Genomic DNA, 17,484 nt, shown 5'->3' on the forward strand with positions numbered 1-17,484 from the left:
TGTCTTTGCCCACTTGCCTTAACTACCACTTTTTTTGGGGGGCAGTGTGGACTATTCAATTCTTATTTTACAAAATTTTGGACTACTATATAAGGACTATTTTGACCCTATGAGCAGGAGTGTTCTGTGGTTTGAGTTCAACTTCTTTTATGGCAATCTTGGTATTTAATGTCCTTAATTAATAATGAAGTATTATTTTGAAGGGGTAGAAGATACCTTTTTGATTAAATAGGGATATGTTTATCGGAAATATAGGGCTGTTGGGACCCTTTCTCTTTTTTTGGGTTCAATATGTTGGGACCCTTTCATTCACCTGCGTTCACCATTATCATTTGCCCCATCTATCATCTGCCTTTTCAATGTGTGCCTTTGCATATCATATTTCATTATTTTTATCTTTAGTTAAAATTAATTTATTTTTCAATGTTTGTGTAATTATTTTATTTATAGCAATGATTAATATTTATATTTGAATATTTTATATTTAAAAATATTATACATATTTATTATTTTTTTTATTATTATTCATAACATTGTTTATGAATATGTTCAATTATATGTTCATAAAAATATACTTTCAATACTCACGAACAAACAAGTATGAACACGCCAACTAGTGATTAAAAAAGTAAAAGTGGACTTCTTCCCTGAACCAAATTCAAAATTTAGAGTCATCATGGTTGGTTACTTGAATATCAGTCTTGGCCCCACCAAAATAGTTTTAAATAAAAAAACGAATAAAGCCATTTGTAGTTATAAAAAAATAAATCAAATATGAACACAAATTTTGAAGTTCTTAATAAACACAAGTTGAACATAAACAAACTTGAAAATAAATAAATGAGCATAAACAAAAGTCTGTCCATTCAAGTCTGGTTCATCTACAGCCTCAGCTTTAGAGATCACTGTTCAATTATAATTAGGAATTATGGGAACAAAAATTGAATGTATTCAAAAAAATTCATCAAACTTTTAAATTTTAAATTAAAAAGTTTGAGTTATTCAAATCATTTCGATTAAATAGTTTTAGTTAAGGATGTCGAAACATAAAGCTCTATTATTAGTAATTTAGTTTCTTGTTTCTAGGATTTGTTTTATTGTTATAATTAATTTTTTATCACGTATTATACGCATGTTGATGACGTATATTGATAATTTTATATTAAATTTATTTTAATTTTTTAAAAATTTATTTTTTCAAAAATAATATAAAATAATGGTGTCTATATATTATATAAAATATTATACAATATATAGTATTTAGAGACTATATTTTAATATTGTAAGAATACTATAAATTACGTTCTCCAAAACTCAAAATCCCAAAAAAACGAAATAAACCATTGCTTTATTATGATATGTATATATATAATATATATTATGTTGAATATCAAGTTTACTTATTGAAATTGGATTCTCATATGAAATCTAAATTATAAAATTAATTACTGATTTATCTAACACTAATTGATTGATATGTGATTAGTAATTTAGAACCCTTATTTTTTTTTTAAGAAATATTGTGTGTATCTTTTAAATTTACAAATTATTTCAACTTTTAGTAACATTTTTTTGTAATGTTTTAAGATTATTAAACATCTATATTAACTTTATCGATCATATTATTACTGGAATGTTATCATATTATTACTGGAATGTTATACATTATTTAATAAATATAATATACCATAAAATATTTAAAAAATACATGTGAAATAAAAAAAAATACCATACCTTCAGAACTAACTAAAGTTATTTATTTATTTATTTACTTCTGCAGGGATTGTATTATAGACTCCACTTAAATCAGCAAAGAAAGGAAATTTGTTTATTAAAATTACTTAATTGAATATTTTTGACGAAAACCACGCGTTTAATTTCTATAGCATTCAGAGTGATTTTTTTTTTATGAGCATAAAATTAGCGCTGAAATTTACATTTCATAAGGAAATATTTTATGAGAAAAAAAATACAAAATACAAACTATTTTTTCCACACCAGAAATATAAATTGGAATCTGATTCGCAAACTAAATTACCGCATTTAAATATTTTTAGTGGATTTCCAATACTATATGGCTTTAATATTGATTGTTTTATTAATTAAATGAAATATATATATTTTAAAAAAATGATAAAGAAAACAAATTAATGGTACGGTTTGGGATTAACGGCGCATATTTATATGAGAAATATTAATGTCAATATATATCTATAATTTTTTTTTTACTTCAAATATAAATGGTTTTGAATTTTAACTATACTACATAAAATTAATGTCTTATTTGTTCTAATTAAAAAATCCAATTAAAAGATATCACTTTCTAAAAACTAATCATTAGGATATAACCATACATATACAAAAAATAGAAATTCAATATTTATGAGTAGTAGATAGAGGTGAGCAAAACTCGATTCGACTCAAAAAATCGAAAAAAATTTAAATTTCGAGTTAAACGAGTCGAGTTAATCAAGTTATACGAGTCAACCTGAATTTTTTTCGAATTTCGAATTTCGAGTTCGAATCGAGTTGAGTTTTCGAATTCGAATAACTCGAATAGTTTGAATAATTCGAATATCAAATTATAATATTTTACATTTTTACCCCAAACTTCTAAACCTTTTTATTCTTCTCTCAAAACTTTTACTCCTTCCCACTTTCTCCCAAAACTTTTACTCCCCTTCCATCCCAACTCCCCAATCTACCCATAATTCATTTTTCACCAAAATTTTACTGTCTCATTTACTTTTTCTCAAAATTTTACTCCTAAAAACCCTCAAAACTTTTTATTTTCCCCCCAAAATTTTACTCCCTCCCACTTTCTCCCTAAAAATTTTACTTCCTTCCCATCCCACCTCCCATCTACCCAAACCCATCTCCCCCTCCCCCCAAATTTTTTTCAATATTTTCCCTCCAAAATCTTACTCCCCCTATTTATTTACTTTCCCTCAAACTTTTAATCCCCTAAACTTTTACTTCTCACCCTTTACTCTCAAATAAAAAATCAAAAATATCCAAAAAATCACTAAACATAAATAGTAATAATTTTATTTATATCTACTATTTATATTATTAAATCAAATTTCACATTTTATATTATTTATATTATTGAATTGTTTAGTCATATTGAATATTTATATTAAAATTGAATTATTAATTATGCCATTAAATATTCATGTTAAAATTTTATATTGGTATTAATTTCATATTTTATCTTTAAAATAACTTTTATTAAAAATCACATTTTTACATTTAATATATTTTTAATTCCAAAATATATAATGACAAGAATTTGAAGATAGTTGAAACAACTAAGCAAGCAAAGAAGCTAACTCGTATATAAAAGTTTAATAAATAAATTATGAGGTGATGAAAGTTAATAAAAATTTTGATTAAGGTGGACAAATTTTATTATGATGGGTGACAGTGGTTACAAGGACCCAAAGTTATTTTTTAAAATTTAACTCGAACAAATATATTCGATTCTATTCGATTCGGATTTCATCTCATTGGACTCGATTCGAGAAAATTTCAAATCAAATTAAGATGATAAAATATGATCCGTCAACTCGATTAACTCAAAAATTTTTCATTCAATTCGATTCGATTCGACCGAACGCTCACCCCTAGTAGTAGATGAGATTTTTTAGCAAAAGTAGCCTGCCAAAGTAGCAATTTCGGTTGAGGGGTGGTGTTCTCCTATTAGGGTTCGTTTCTTCTGCGAAACTAGTAGTTTCGTGGGGTTTTTTCTCTGATTAGAGAAAAAAGGTTTTTTTCTAGTATTTTGTTCTAAGAAAAAACGATAAATCTTATCAAATCAATAATCTTTTAAAGATGAGCTAACAAATTTGAATATTGCTGATGAAAAAGAAGATCCAGCTCTAGGGCATAAAGATGATGAGGATAATGAAGATGAGTTCAATCTATGCCTAGTAGGATGGGTTCTAACTGATAGCGCTTTACACTTTTCATCAAATGAGGAATGTTATTGAAAAGTTATAGCATCCATTAAAAGGGGTCTCCATAATATAAATCGAAGAAAGAAGAATTCTTTTCAAATTTTATAACAAGACAAATCTAAAAAGGGTAATAGATGGTATACCCTGGGTTTTCAACAGAAACTTTATCATTTTTCACCAATTGTTAAAAGGAGAGGATCCGATACAAGTTCCCTTATTCCACACAATTTTTTTGGTGCAAATTCATATTTACCAATAGAATCTATGTTTGAGGGAATGACATGATAGTTGGAGAACTTCATTGAAGAATTCCTAGAGTACGATAAGATGTTAAAACAAGGGGAATAAAAAAGTTTATGCGCATCAAGGTGCAGTTGGATATTTGATCCCCACTGATGAGGAAGAAATTTATCATATATGGTCAAAATAGATAAACTTATGCGAATTTCCAATACGAAAAATCACCCATTTTCTGTTTTATATGTAGAAAACTAGGACATGGAGAGAGTTTTTGTACAATTCGTTTAACACTAGGTTCGCAAGAGGCAAATAGTGGGTGGGATATCTCACTAAGAGTTCCACCGAGAAGAACAACACTAGTTACAAGTATATGGTTGAAAGAAGAGCCAAGGGAGGTGGGAAAGATTGGAATGGAAGTGGACAGGAGTAAGGATAGAAGACATGTTGGGGTTTTGCTTGGTGAACAAACAACCGAAACAGGAGATAAATGGATATAGGACAATACGATCGGGAAGGAGAGAAAATGAGGCAAATTAAATGTAGAACAAAGACTTGGAATAAGAGGAATATCATATTACAATTATTTGAAGGAAGCAGATATAGAGTTAGCAGATAAACCGATAGGCTTAGCGGATGGGAAGAAAAGGCAACGTGTGCATCAAGTGAGGGAGAAGAGTAACAGTAGCCTAATGGAAATAGAACTGGAAAATGAATTATTGGTGGCTGCTAGCAAGCAGGTCGACTGGTCACAATGAAAACTTTAAGTTGAAATGTTAGTGGTTTGGGGCAACCGCAGATAATTAGATGACTCAAAAATGGATTGAGACAAATTTAGCCTTAGCTTTTGTTCCTTTTAGAAATAAAAGTAGGTGTAAGAAGTATGGAAATAATAAGAAGGAAGTGTGGTTTTGCAAATGGGATTGATGTTAGTATAGAAGGATCAAGAGGTAGACTTTCCTTAGAATGGAGAGACGAATTATCTGTAACTTTGAAAAGTTTCTCAAGCTTTCACATAGATGTGGAAGTGTTGGAAAAAAGCGAGAAATCTTGTTGGAGGTTTATGGGATTCAATGGTTATCTAGTAGAGCATTTGAGGAAGGAATCATGGAATATGCTTAGGAAGTTGAAGGAAAACAAACAATTACCATGGTTAGTATTGGGTGATCCCAATGAAATTATGTTTTCTTTTGAAAAAAAAGGAAGAAGGTTATGAGAAGAAAGACAAATGTCAACTGTTAGAAATGTTTTCAAGGATTGTGATTTAAACGACTTGGGTTTCTCTAGACAATGGTTTACTTAGGAGAAGGGAAAAATACCAAAAAATAACATAAGGGAAAAACTAGATAGGAAAGTTGCAAATTCTGCATGGTGGAACCCTTTCCTAGACTATTCAGTACATCACCTAAGTCATAGCTTTTCAGATTATTGCCCAATTTTAGTGGATACCATAGGGAACAGGAAGAGGAAATCTACTCGAAGGGAATTGTCATTTTGCTTTAAAGCAGATTGGATTATGAAAAAGGATTTTGAGGATCAAGTCAAAAAGGGATGGGATTCAAATAGAAAGAAGTTGCCAAATAATATGAAAGATCTAGGTTATATGTTACAAGAATGGGAAAAAATAATAAAAAATTCCAAAAAAAATAAAAGAGAAGTTGAACGAAATATTAAATGAGCTAAAAGAGGAAGATTCAGATGAGAAAAGCATAGCAGAAATCATGTAAGCTAAATTGGCCTTAAATATGGAGGCAGATAAGAAAGAATTATTCTGGGAACAAAGAGCCAAAATAAAAAGGCTTTGGATAGGAGATCGTAACACTTTATTTTTTCACAACTTTGCTTCGTATCGAAAAAATAGAAATTCAGTAAAAGGATTGGAAGGTGAAAACGAGAAGTGGGTACAAGGAGAAAAAAAGTTGATGGAATTGGCAACAAAATATTTCAAAGATCTATTTTCTTCAAAACCAGTGTAGAATTGTAAACAATTAATGGCAGAAATTCAACCATGCATGATAGAAAGTCACAAAGAGGAACTAATGTTGGAGTTTAAGGGAGAATAGGTGGTTGATGTAATGAAGCGACGACACCAATTAAGGCCTCCAACAATGATGGGTTTTCAGAATTATTCTATAAAAAAATTTGGCATATTGTAGGGAACAATGTAACAAAATTTTGTTTAGAGGTATTGGATAATCGCAAAGAATTTTAGGAAGTAAACAAAACCAACATTGTGCTAATTCCTAAAGTATCGACTCCAAATAAGATGGGGCAATTCATGCCTATTAGTCTTTGTAATGTAGTTTACAAAATAATCGTGAAAACAGTGGTTAATAAATTCAGGAAAGTACTTAAGTTATGTATTGAGGAAGCACAATGAGCTTTTGTCCTAAGGAGGCAAATAACAGACAACATTTTAGTGGCATGAGAAATCATGCATTCTTTCAAAAAGAAAAAAATGGTGTGGAACTAGATCTTTTGCATTAAAATTAGATATGAGTAAAACATATGACAAAGTGGAATAAGGTTTTGTCGAAAAGTTACCGAGTAGTTTAGGTTTCTACAATGACTGGATTTCATTTATCATGAGATGTGTTAAAAGTGTTGCATATTCGATAGTAATTAATGGAGCACTTGGTGAAGCATTTAAACCTACAAGAGGATTAAGGCAAGGGGATCTTCTAAGCCCATATTTATTCATAATTTATGCAGAAGACTTTTCAAAACTGTCGAATTTTGTAAAAAGAGACAAAAATTTATAGGGCGAAAGTGGAAAAAAATTGATTATTAGTAACACACCTATTTTTTGCCGATGGTAATATTCTTTTTGGGGAGGCAACAAATGAAAGAGCTATAGTGATAAAATCTATGGTGCACGAATATGAGAAGATATCGGGTTAGTTGATTAATTTTGATAAACCACTAATCTATTTTAGTAGTAACGTATGCAGCAATGTAAGGAGTCATATAAGCAACGTATTGGGAGTTAGAATTTCAAATAATCCAGAGAAATATCCTGACCTTCCAACAATGGTAGGAAGACAAAAAAAGAACGCATTTGTAAATATCAAAGAAAATTTTATCAAAAAAAATGAAAGATTGGAGTGTATGTAATCTATCACTAGGAGGAAATGAGGTATTTATTAAAGCCGTTTTACAAGCCATTCCTATTTATGCAATGTAATGTTTTATGTTACCTGTGTCATTATGCCAAGAATTAGAAAATTTGACATGTAGATTTTGGTAGTGTAATTTAAAATCTAACAAGGGCATACATTGGTGTAGTTGGAATAATATGTGTATCCTAAAAACATAAGAGGGATTGGGTTTAGGGAGTTATCAAAATTTAGTATAGCTCTATTGGTGAAATAGGGATGGAAACTAATCGTTAATCCCAGTAGTTTAATAACAAGAGCAATGAAAGCAAAATATTATTCTCAATGAGATTTCATGGGCGCAAGTTTAAGATCTTACCCTTCGTTTACCTGGCGTAGTATTTGGGGGTGCCCGTAGGTTATTTGAAAGTGGCACAGGGTGGAGAATTGGAGATAGAGAATCGACGAACATATGGAACAATGCGTGGTTGCCAAGTTATAGTGATGGAAGATTAAAGGTTCAGAACATAGATATTAGATTTTCAAAAGTTACAGACTTAATAGATAAGGGAAAGGTTACATGGAAAAATGAGATCATTCAAGTGCTATTTAGCGAGGAGCAATGGAGAGGATTTTGTCTATCTCACTGGTAGGAAGTCTGTAGTGTGCAGGCAAATGAGATAATATGAAGAGGTGATAATTCTGAAGTCTATATAACAAAAAGCGGTTACAAATTACTCATCACAAAAAAAACCAAAATTTGCTGGGAGACCAAAATACATTACAAACTGAAATCATAAAAGATTACTTCACAAAACTACAGAGCCTCAAACTCCGTAGCAAAATCTGGATAAACCTATGAAAAATCACATACAACTATATGCCTACTCTAGGTAATCTAAAACTTCGCTGGTTAAGGGAAGATGCAGTCTACCCAGTTTGCAAGGAAGAAGAGGAGACAGTAGCCCATTTGTTTAGAGAATGCATTTTCACAAAAAAAAATAGGTACTATAGGAGATAGAGCTGACACCCTTGAGAACAAATATTAGTCAAAATTGAAGCCAATGGTTAGAATCAGAACTAGTAAATTGTAGTATGCAGTATGGAATAAATCTGCCCATCACATTTTGGGCTATATGGAACAATAGGAACAAACTTTATCATAAGGGAGTAAGGGAAAGGGTGCAAGATGTAGCGGGATTTGTAACACCCTTAACCCTTCTTAGTTGCTGGATTAGGGTTACAAAGCATTACAATACAAAACAGAATGTTTAACTTCAAAACAAAAATAATTATGCAATGTAATATCAACATTTATTAGCTCAATATAACCATAGTAAAAATATATTATTGGGCTTTAAACCGAGCCTTTGGGGCACTAAAAATAACTTGGAAACAATCAAGGATCAATTTATGAAAAAAAACAAAAAATTTTGGGAAAACATGAAAAATTTTGGAAATAGGGGTCACACGACCGTGTGGCTAGGCCATGTGACATAGCCCAGACTGTGTGGACATTCTAAGTATAGACACATGGCCATATCCCAGCCCGTGTATCCACCCGTGTGGGTATTCGAAATAGGGCCACATTGTTTGTCACAAGTTGTGTACCAAATCGTGTGTGTATTTGATGTTGTGTCACATGGTTGTGTCTCAGACAGTGTGAAACTTATACCTAAAATAATAATGACACATAATTATTTACATCCTTTTTTACATATAATTATAGCTTGTTTGATAGCAAATCAAAGTATTTTAGTATATATTTAGGTTGTCATACTTAAAGTAGTAATTTATGTTTTCTAATAGTTTTTTTATTACATTTTATATATCAAAATAAGGTTACATGGTTTTTTAGGTCAAGTCGGGAGCTAAAGATGCTTATTTGGGCCAAAACTGATGCCTATATCGTGACACTAAGATACTGAAGTCTCAACGTTAAAGACAGAAGCTAAAAACGAGTTTTGGAGCCAAACTACCCTCGATGTTAGATATAGCCCTCTTACGTCGCGACATACCCCTTGCGCAGCCAAAAATTCCTGCACGCTTTAACTACATTTTGGAGGGAAATCCTAATTGAACTTTAAGGAATTCAAGGATAATTTAGAAACTTTAATATTTTGAGTTTAGCCTATATAAAGGTCATTGTAATCAATTTAAATATACAATTTTAGGGTTTTGATTATGAGGCTTTGCTTTCATTCTTAGTTTTATCCTATGTTATTTTATGTTCTTGTAATCGAAAGATCCTATTTCGAAGTGAGACTTTTGTGAGGGGAGATTGTTCTAAGACCACACTTTCATCAATAAATCCATGAGCATCTCTTTTCTTTGTACTCTTCTTTCTATTTCTTTCTTTAACATTGTTAGATGAATGTTTGTGTAAATATTAGAATCAATTTGTTCTTTCTAGATATTTTGCATGTTGTAATTGCTTGAACTTAATTAATTGCTTAAATGATAGAGTGTAACACCCTTAATCCATCTCCGTCGTCAGATTAGGGTTACAAAATGTTATTGTACAAAATAGAACGTTTAACTTCAAAACAGAATAACAATTCAACTTACGAATTGTTTTCTAATTACTCAATTTAATCATGGCAATAATACACATTTGGGCCTCAAACCGAGTATTCAGAGCCTTAAAAATAAGTTGGAAGTAATCGAGGGATCAATTTGAACAATTCAAAAATTTTAAGAAAAACATGAAAATTTGAAAAATATGGGTCATATGGCCATGTGACATAGCTCAGACCGTGTGGACATTCGAAGTGCAGTCACAAGGTTGTGTCCCAGCCTGTGTGTTCACCTGTATGTACATTGAAAATAAGGTCACATGGCCTTGTCGCAGGCAATGTGCTAGACCGTGTAACTCACTGACTTGGTACACATGGTCGTGTCTTAGACCATGTGTAACTTGCACCTAAAATAACATACAGACATATAGCCAAGCTGTGTGTCTCACATGATCGTATGAAAACTCGTGTCTCAGGTCGTGTGATCCATAATTAGCCCTTAAAACAAGCTGATAAACTGTAATTTATATATATTTTTATCCCATGCTTAGCATATTTATGGATGGTTTCTCCTTAGATTTGGTGAATTCGATTCTCCTAATCTTTTAATTTCATGTTTTATACTTAGGTGAGCATAGGAGAGTAAAAAGAGCGAGAAACGGGCCAAAAACGGAGAAAATAGACCCACGTGGGAAATCAACACAACCGTGTCCATTTGGTAGGATCGAAGTACGACTTACATGGGTAGACTAGACGCATGTGCCTATTCAACAGCCTTTACCACGGGCTGGAGTAATCGCACACGGGCTTGTCCCTGCCGAGCCCAAGTATAGTCCTATGCTGAAATGACCAATTTTGAGGGTTCCTAGGCATTCTAAAGCCTATTTAAACACCTGATGAGGCACTTAGAAGGGGGACGAAGAGTAGGAGGCAAGGAATTACTCAAGGGAAGCCGATTGGTTCATCTCAGAAGCCGGATTCATCGTTAAGATTGAATATCTCCCTTCAATTTCCATTCAGGGGTTTAGGGTTTTCTTTATGTTTTGTATTCATTATTCTTCTGAGATGTTTTCTTTTATAATTATGAATTAAACCCCCTAAATACCTAAGGGGAATGAAACCTAAGACGGATCTTGTTATTATTATCCAAATTGTATGATAAATATTTGACTCGTTCTTAATTATATGTTCTTAATTCTTGTTTTAATATTCTAGGATATTAATTCAAGTTAATGCTCTTATTCAGAAGAGGAAAAGACCCTGTCTAAGAGTAAATTTGTCATAATTAAGTGGAGTTTATTGCATGCCTAGAGTTAGGGTGATAACATTTTGCCGGAGTAGGGTGAAACCTAATAAGGGGATCCATAGATCGAGTTAATGCAACACTATGGCATTAATTAGAAAGAGATTTCAATTAATCAACATAGGGTTAAACGTTATTAGTATCAAGAGAGATAATAATATAACTTAGGGATTTCTATGAATCAAGTCAGATGAATAAATCATCTGATTCAGAGTCAAATAACAAGTGAAGTCTAGGTGGATTTTTCCTTGGGTGTTGTCTTAATCAATCGAATTTTCCCAAAAGCTTTTCCCCAAATTCTCTCTGTGCGCTTTTACTTTAGTTAATTAGTTTAGATAAACAAATCTCTTAATTTTTAGGCTAGATAATAAAAAGAAAGTAATTACTAGGACTCTTGGTTCCTTTGGGTTCGACAATCCAGTCTTGCTTAAGTTATACTACTGTTCGGTAGGTATACTTGCCTTCATCATGATAATAGTTAGTCTCAAGAACGATTAATTATAAATTTTTAAAACCTATCACGAATATCACGTATCAAGTTTTTAGCGTTGTTGCTGGGGAATTAGGATATTAGGAACGCTCGGTTTTTATTACTTTAGCCATTCTGCTTTATTTGCAATTTAAATTTTTATTAAATTTTTGGTGCTGTTGTCGGGACCATTACTGTTTGATAGTGAGATCGATCGCACAGTTCGTAAAAACTGAATAGAAATAAGGTGAAGCTTACGATACACAGAGGAAGAGCAAGAGGACGATACTTCAACCACAACCGAGGAGTTGGCTGAAAACCAAGAAAATCCGCTACCTCCTACAATTGCTGCTAATCAGAATCCTGCTCTATGTACTATGTATGATTATGCTAAACCTTTTTTAACAAGAATTGAATCGAGCATAGTTAGGCTCGCTGTTGCTGCAAATAATTTTGAACTGAAACCTAACACCATTCAAATGATCCAACAGTTTGTTTAGTTTGATGGTTTGCAGGACGAGGATTCCAATGCTCACTTGGCAAATTTCTTAGAGTTTTGCGACACTTTTAAAATTAATGGCGTTTCTGATAAGGAATAAGGCTAGACAATGTTTGAACTCATTACCATGAGGGTCAATCACTACTTGGGAACAAATAACCAAAAAGTTTTTATTAAAATATTTTCCGCCGGCTAAAACAACCAAATTACGTAATGATATCTCCTCTTTTGTGCAGATGGATTTAGAAACACTCTACGATGCATGGGAGAGATACAAGGACCTTTTGCGAAGATGCCCTCACCTTGGGTTTCCACTCTGGCTACAGGTTCAAATGTTTCACAATGGCCTAAATCCTTCGACTCGACAGATGATCGACGCTGCCGCTGGCGGAATTATCAATAATAAGACACCTGAGGATGCTTATGAATTTATAGAAGAGATGTCACTGAATAATTATCAGTGGCAAGTCATGAGGAGAAAGCCAATGAAAAAAACAGGCATTTTTAACGTCGATTCGGTCACCATATTCTCTAGTCAAGTAGAACTTTTGAATAGAAAAATTGACAGTTTTCTTGGTTCTTCACAGGTTCACCCAGTAATACAGTGCGAAGCAAGTGGAGGTGGACCAAGTAATTCAAAATACCCACCCTATGGCCACAACATGGAGAACGAGCAGTTAAATTACATGGGTAATAATCATCGATATCAAAATAATCATTATAGTAGTACTTACAATGTAGGTTGGAGGAACCACCCAAATTTCTAATGGGGAGGCCAAGGGAATTAGAGACCACCACCTCCAGGCTTCCAGCAACCACCCTACCAACAAGAGAAAAAGCCGAACCTTGAAGAGATGCTAACAAAATTCATCTCGATGTTAGAAACTCATTTTTAGAATACCGAGACAACACTTAAGAATCAACAAGCATCGATCCAAGGGCTCGAAACTCAGGTAGGTCAGCTCGCTAAATTGATATCTGAATGACCACAAGGTAGCTTGCCAAGTAACACTGAATCTAACCCAATGGAGCAACTCAATGTAATTACCATTCAAGATGAGGAAGGGGTAGTTGCACCGGAACTAGAACTGAGGCAAGAAATTGTGGTAAGCAAAAGAGAGGTGAACCATAATGACCAGAAACCGGCAAGCAAAGAGTACAAACCTCGTGTGCCATACCCCAACGCGACAAGGAAAGACCACACAGATGAACAATTCGGTAAATTCCTTAAATTGTTGAAGAAGTTACATATTAACTTACCGTTTATTGAAGCTCTTTCGAAGATGCCAAACGCAGTCATATTCTTAAAGGAGCTTTTAACAAATAAGCGGAAGTTAGATGAGGCGTCGCATGTTGAACTAAATACGGTTTGCTCAGCCATACTACAGAATAAGCTGGCCAACAAATTAAAAGATCCAGGGAGTTTTACGATTCCCTGTTTAATTGGTAGCCTAGATGTTAATAATGCTTTGGCTGATTTAGAGGCTAGTATTAATGTCATGCCTTACAAAATGTTTAAGCAACTAGGTCTTGGGAAACCCAAACAAACTAGGATGAGTAGTCAATTAGCCGATAAAACAATCAGATTTTCTAGGGGGATTATTGAAGATGTACTTGTTAAAATTGACAAATTTATATTCCCAATTGATTTCGTTGTTCTAGACATAGAGGAGGATAGTAACGTTCCTTTAATTTTAGGGAGGCCCTTTTTAGCAACCGCTAGAACAATAATAGATGTTGGCAAGGGTGAACTCACACTTCATGTGGGAGACGAAACAATCACCCTTCAAGCTCGTAATATGAGTAACACATCAAAAATTGACGGTGGTTGTATAAATCATTCTACTAAAATTGACCATGTGGTGCAACCTACTTTACAGGAAATAAGTTCGAAGAGCCTATATGAGCTATGTTTAAGAAACAACAAAGGACCTATCTATGAAGAACGAAGGACCTATCTATGAAGAATGAAGGCTACAAATCGAGGAACTAGATGAATGGCGAACCCATAAACCAAGGACACACGATAAACCAAAACCATGCCATGACGAGCTCAATGTCGCACCAAATCAACTTATGGTTGGAGACAAAGTACTACTAGATGCAGCAAACCCTCGCATTGCCACTTCTGAACCTACCAGAGTAATCCCTCTTACGGTACTCAATATTTTTCCATATGGTACAGTCGAGGTAATTCATCCCAAATTCGGCACTTTTAAGGTAAACAGTACTCGGCTTAAATTCTATGTTGATAAAATTGATAGCAGGGATGAGGAGTGTAAACTCCTCGCACCACCATGACCATGCACCAGAAAGGTAAGTCAAGCTTAGACTATAAATAAGTGCTTCTCGGGAGGCAACCCGAGCACTAACGATGTTAACCTCTTTAAAATTTTAGCCTTTAGCATCTAATCACTAACTTAGTCATTGAAACACAGGTTTTCTAATCCACACGATTGGGCACAAGGGCGTGCATTAGGGCGTGCTCAAACCAGAAGAGGAGACACGACCGTGCGATATGGTCGTGTGAAAACAGGGCAAAATTTTTCCCTAACACGGGATGCGATAAGTACCCATGGCCATGCGACGTGGCCGTGGGCGAGTCTGTCAAACCAACACGGGCGTTGGACATGCCCATATCTTTACACTGCGGTTGAAATTGAGAATTTAGCACGGGTGTGCGACACGCTTGTGTCTTTACACCGTGGTTGAAATTGAGAATTTAGCACGGGCGTGCGACATGCCTGTGCCTACCAACCTTGCTCAAAACTGATAAAATAACACGAGTGTGGACATCCATACACGGGCATGGGAGAAGCGAACGAAGCATAACACTACCGTGCGACACGGCTGTGTGCACCAACACGCCCAAAGAGCGCAGGTGTGTGCCGACTTTTAGCGCGCCAAAATTTAAAAAATCGCGAAACACACTGGCAAAAATTAAGGCACACGGGCGTGCCCTATGGCCGTGTGCCCCAAAATCTATAAATACCCTCACTATTTATCATCATTTTCCTCAAAATCCCTAACCCTAGCCACTACAACTTCAGATGCCCTACCTGCCACGCCCGTGCGTTGCCCACAACACCACTTTCGACAACCAAAGCTCCTCCCTCTTGCGTTTGTTCATTTTTTCCCTCTATTTTCTTCATTCTTTTACTTATTTCATTATATTTTATTTTATTTTGAGCAAATAATCATAGTTATTATGATAGAACTTTGCCATTTTAGTCAATACATTAGGATACATTCATCCATTTCTTTTTGTGTTTCCATGGATTTCATGCTTACCAAAACCATATTTCATATAATCAAGCCCACATGCATTCAATTTCTAGATATTTCCGTTTGCTTTACTGTCGTAGTCCTACTCATGATAATGACTTGATATATCTGCTTTGGTTGTTTTAGTCTAGTACGTGAGCCCCATGAAATATTCTTATTCAGTTTTAACATGCATACATTCTTGGAAAGTAATTAGCTTCGACTCTTCATTACAGGTTTACAATGTCAACCTCACATAGTAAGAAGGCCGTTGTCCCCGCCACAAAAAAGAGAAAAGAAGCAGCGTCATTCTCGGGTCCTATCATGGAGATTAGGCACCCGTTCCTCCGATTCCCCTTGCGACCCCAGGAGGAGCTATTTAAGATATTATAGGCCCGACCCCTAGGTGTGGGCCACTGCATCGACTGGGCTGCACTTGAACAAATTCAGATGCTTGATGCGGTCTGAGCCCTCTTGACGATGAAACCATAAGGGCTCTTCTTTGAGATCACCAAACTGACATGCCTCGAGCTCACGATGGAACTCTGCTCGACCTTCCATCTCCAAGTCGTCATGACAAACTTCGATGATCCTGGAACGGTCCAATTCTGCCTTGATGGTTTAGTGTGCCAATTGAGTGTACCGGAGTTTGGAATTGCACTAGGGCTATACACGGAGGAGTTCATGGATGACAATGAACTCGACACCCTCCACCGCCACATCCACTACTTTCCCTCAAAGTACTGGAAGGACCTCGTCCCTGCCTCGGCCACCTATGATCCTAGCCGCTCAAAGGCATCGACCCTCGCCCCATCCCTATGATACCCCTACACGCCATCTTGGCCCACACTTTGACGGGACGGCGAGAGAGCACTGGCGTCGTCAACACTTACGACACCTATTTCTTGTGGAGCATGGCGAACGGGCACGTCTTCGACCTTACCTACTTCATCACCCTCGCCATCTTCCATCAGACGGAGCGACATAGGAGAGGGGTCATCTCTATCGGGCCTTATGTGACTTGATGGGCTCGGCACTTTGGGCTCCTCGACACAGCGGCACAATCATCCTCCCTCACTCTCATCGGCCAGATATCCCCCAGGGCGTCTCGAGCATGCTACATATGAGGATGATTGAGAAACGACGTGGCACCTACCCTCCTCAATACCGCCTCGTCCAGTCCACTGAGGAGGAGGACCCAGAGGACATTACTGATGATGTCCCTCCACGTCATGAGGACCCACCGTCTCAGCCACCACCCATCCATCGTCCAGTTCATGCAACAACTTCATACTCTAACATCTCTGAGCGTCTTACTCGATTTGAGCAGTAGTGTTTTCAGCGTTTTTATCACATTGATGCTACACTTCATTAGATTTGTCAGCACCTTCATATCTCATCGCCATCAGCACCTTGCGAACCATCCGGCGATGACAATGTTTAAAAAATTTTTATTTATTATTTATTATTTTTACTTTTATCTTTATTTATCTTAATTAAGTACTTTTATTTCATTTTCTTTTAATATTATTTTAATTTTAGTTTTTATAATTTTTATTGAATAATTTATAGTTTCAACTATTTCATTACGAGTAATTATGCTTCCTTATATTTCCTAAAAAGTTCCTAATTCTATCACAGTCATAAAGTGCGCCAAAGCTCATCATCGCATAGGAACTAAAAACTCCACTGGTAAAGGTTCTCCACGACTGCCATATCCTGCTCGACCACGACCATAGTTACTATCAGATATAATATTCTTTTGGCGCAGGACTTATGGACTAATGAACCTCTACCACCACCGGAGTATCCTTCTCCACTCTCATCATTGCCTTGGCTGATTATTCTCCATAACTCTAATTCAAGGAATTATTCATCATTCAGGAAGTTTCACTTCTCTCCCTATCTTATGATTATATATCTATATATTTCAATATATCTATCTTTGTACATTGAGGGCAATGTACATCTTAAGTGTGGGAGGTCTTTTATATCATCATTAGAAATCCCTAAATTTTGTCTTATTCTCACGTGAATCACTCATATCACTGTTAGAATGAATTTTAATTAATTTACGATTTTTATTGATATTTCTTGAATTAAAACATAGGCATTTATGCATTGATTGTTTAAACTTTAAGG

General features: G+C 34.8%; 1 non-coding gene across 1 annotated transcript; it reads right to left on the reverse strand.

Annotated features, from left to right (window-relative positions):
• Window positions 1-12,281: 12,281 nt before the first annotated feature.
• LOC121210754 (small nucleolar RNA R71) lies at window positions 12,282-12,388 on the reverse strand. Its single transcript, XR_005905869.1, has one exon. It is a non-coding gene; the product is annotated as a small nucleolar RNA R71 (small nucleolar RNA).
• Between the last annotated feature and the right edge of the window lie 5,096 nt (window positions 12,389-17,484).

The sequence above is a fragment of the Gossypium hirsutum genome, chromosome A11, assembly GCF_007990345.1.
Source record: "Gossypium hirsutum isolate 1008001.06 chromosome A11, Gossypium_hirsutum_v2.1, whole genome shotgun sequence".
In the NCBI taxonomy this organism is placed as follows: domain Eukaryota; kingdom Viridiplantae; phylum Streptophyta; class Magnoliopsida; order Malvales; family Malvaceae; genus Gossypium; species Gossypium hirsutum.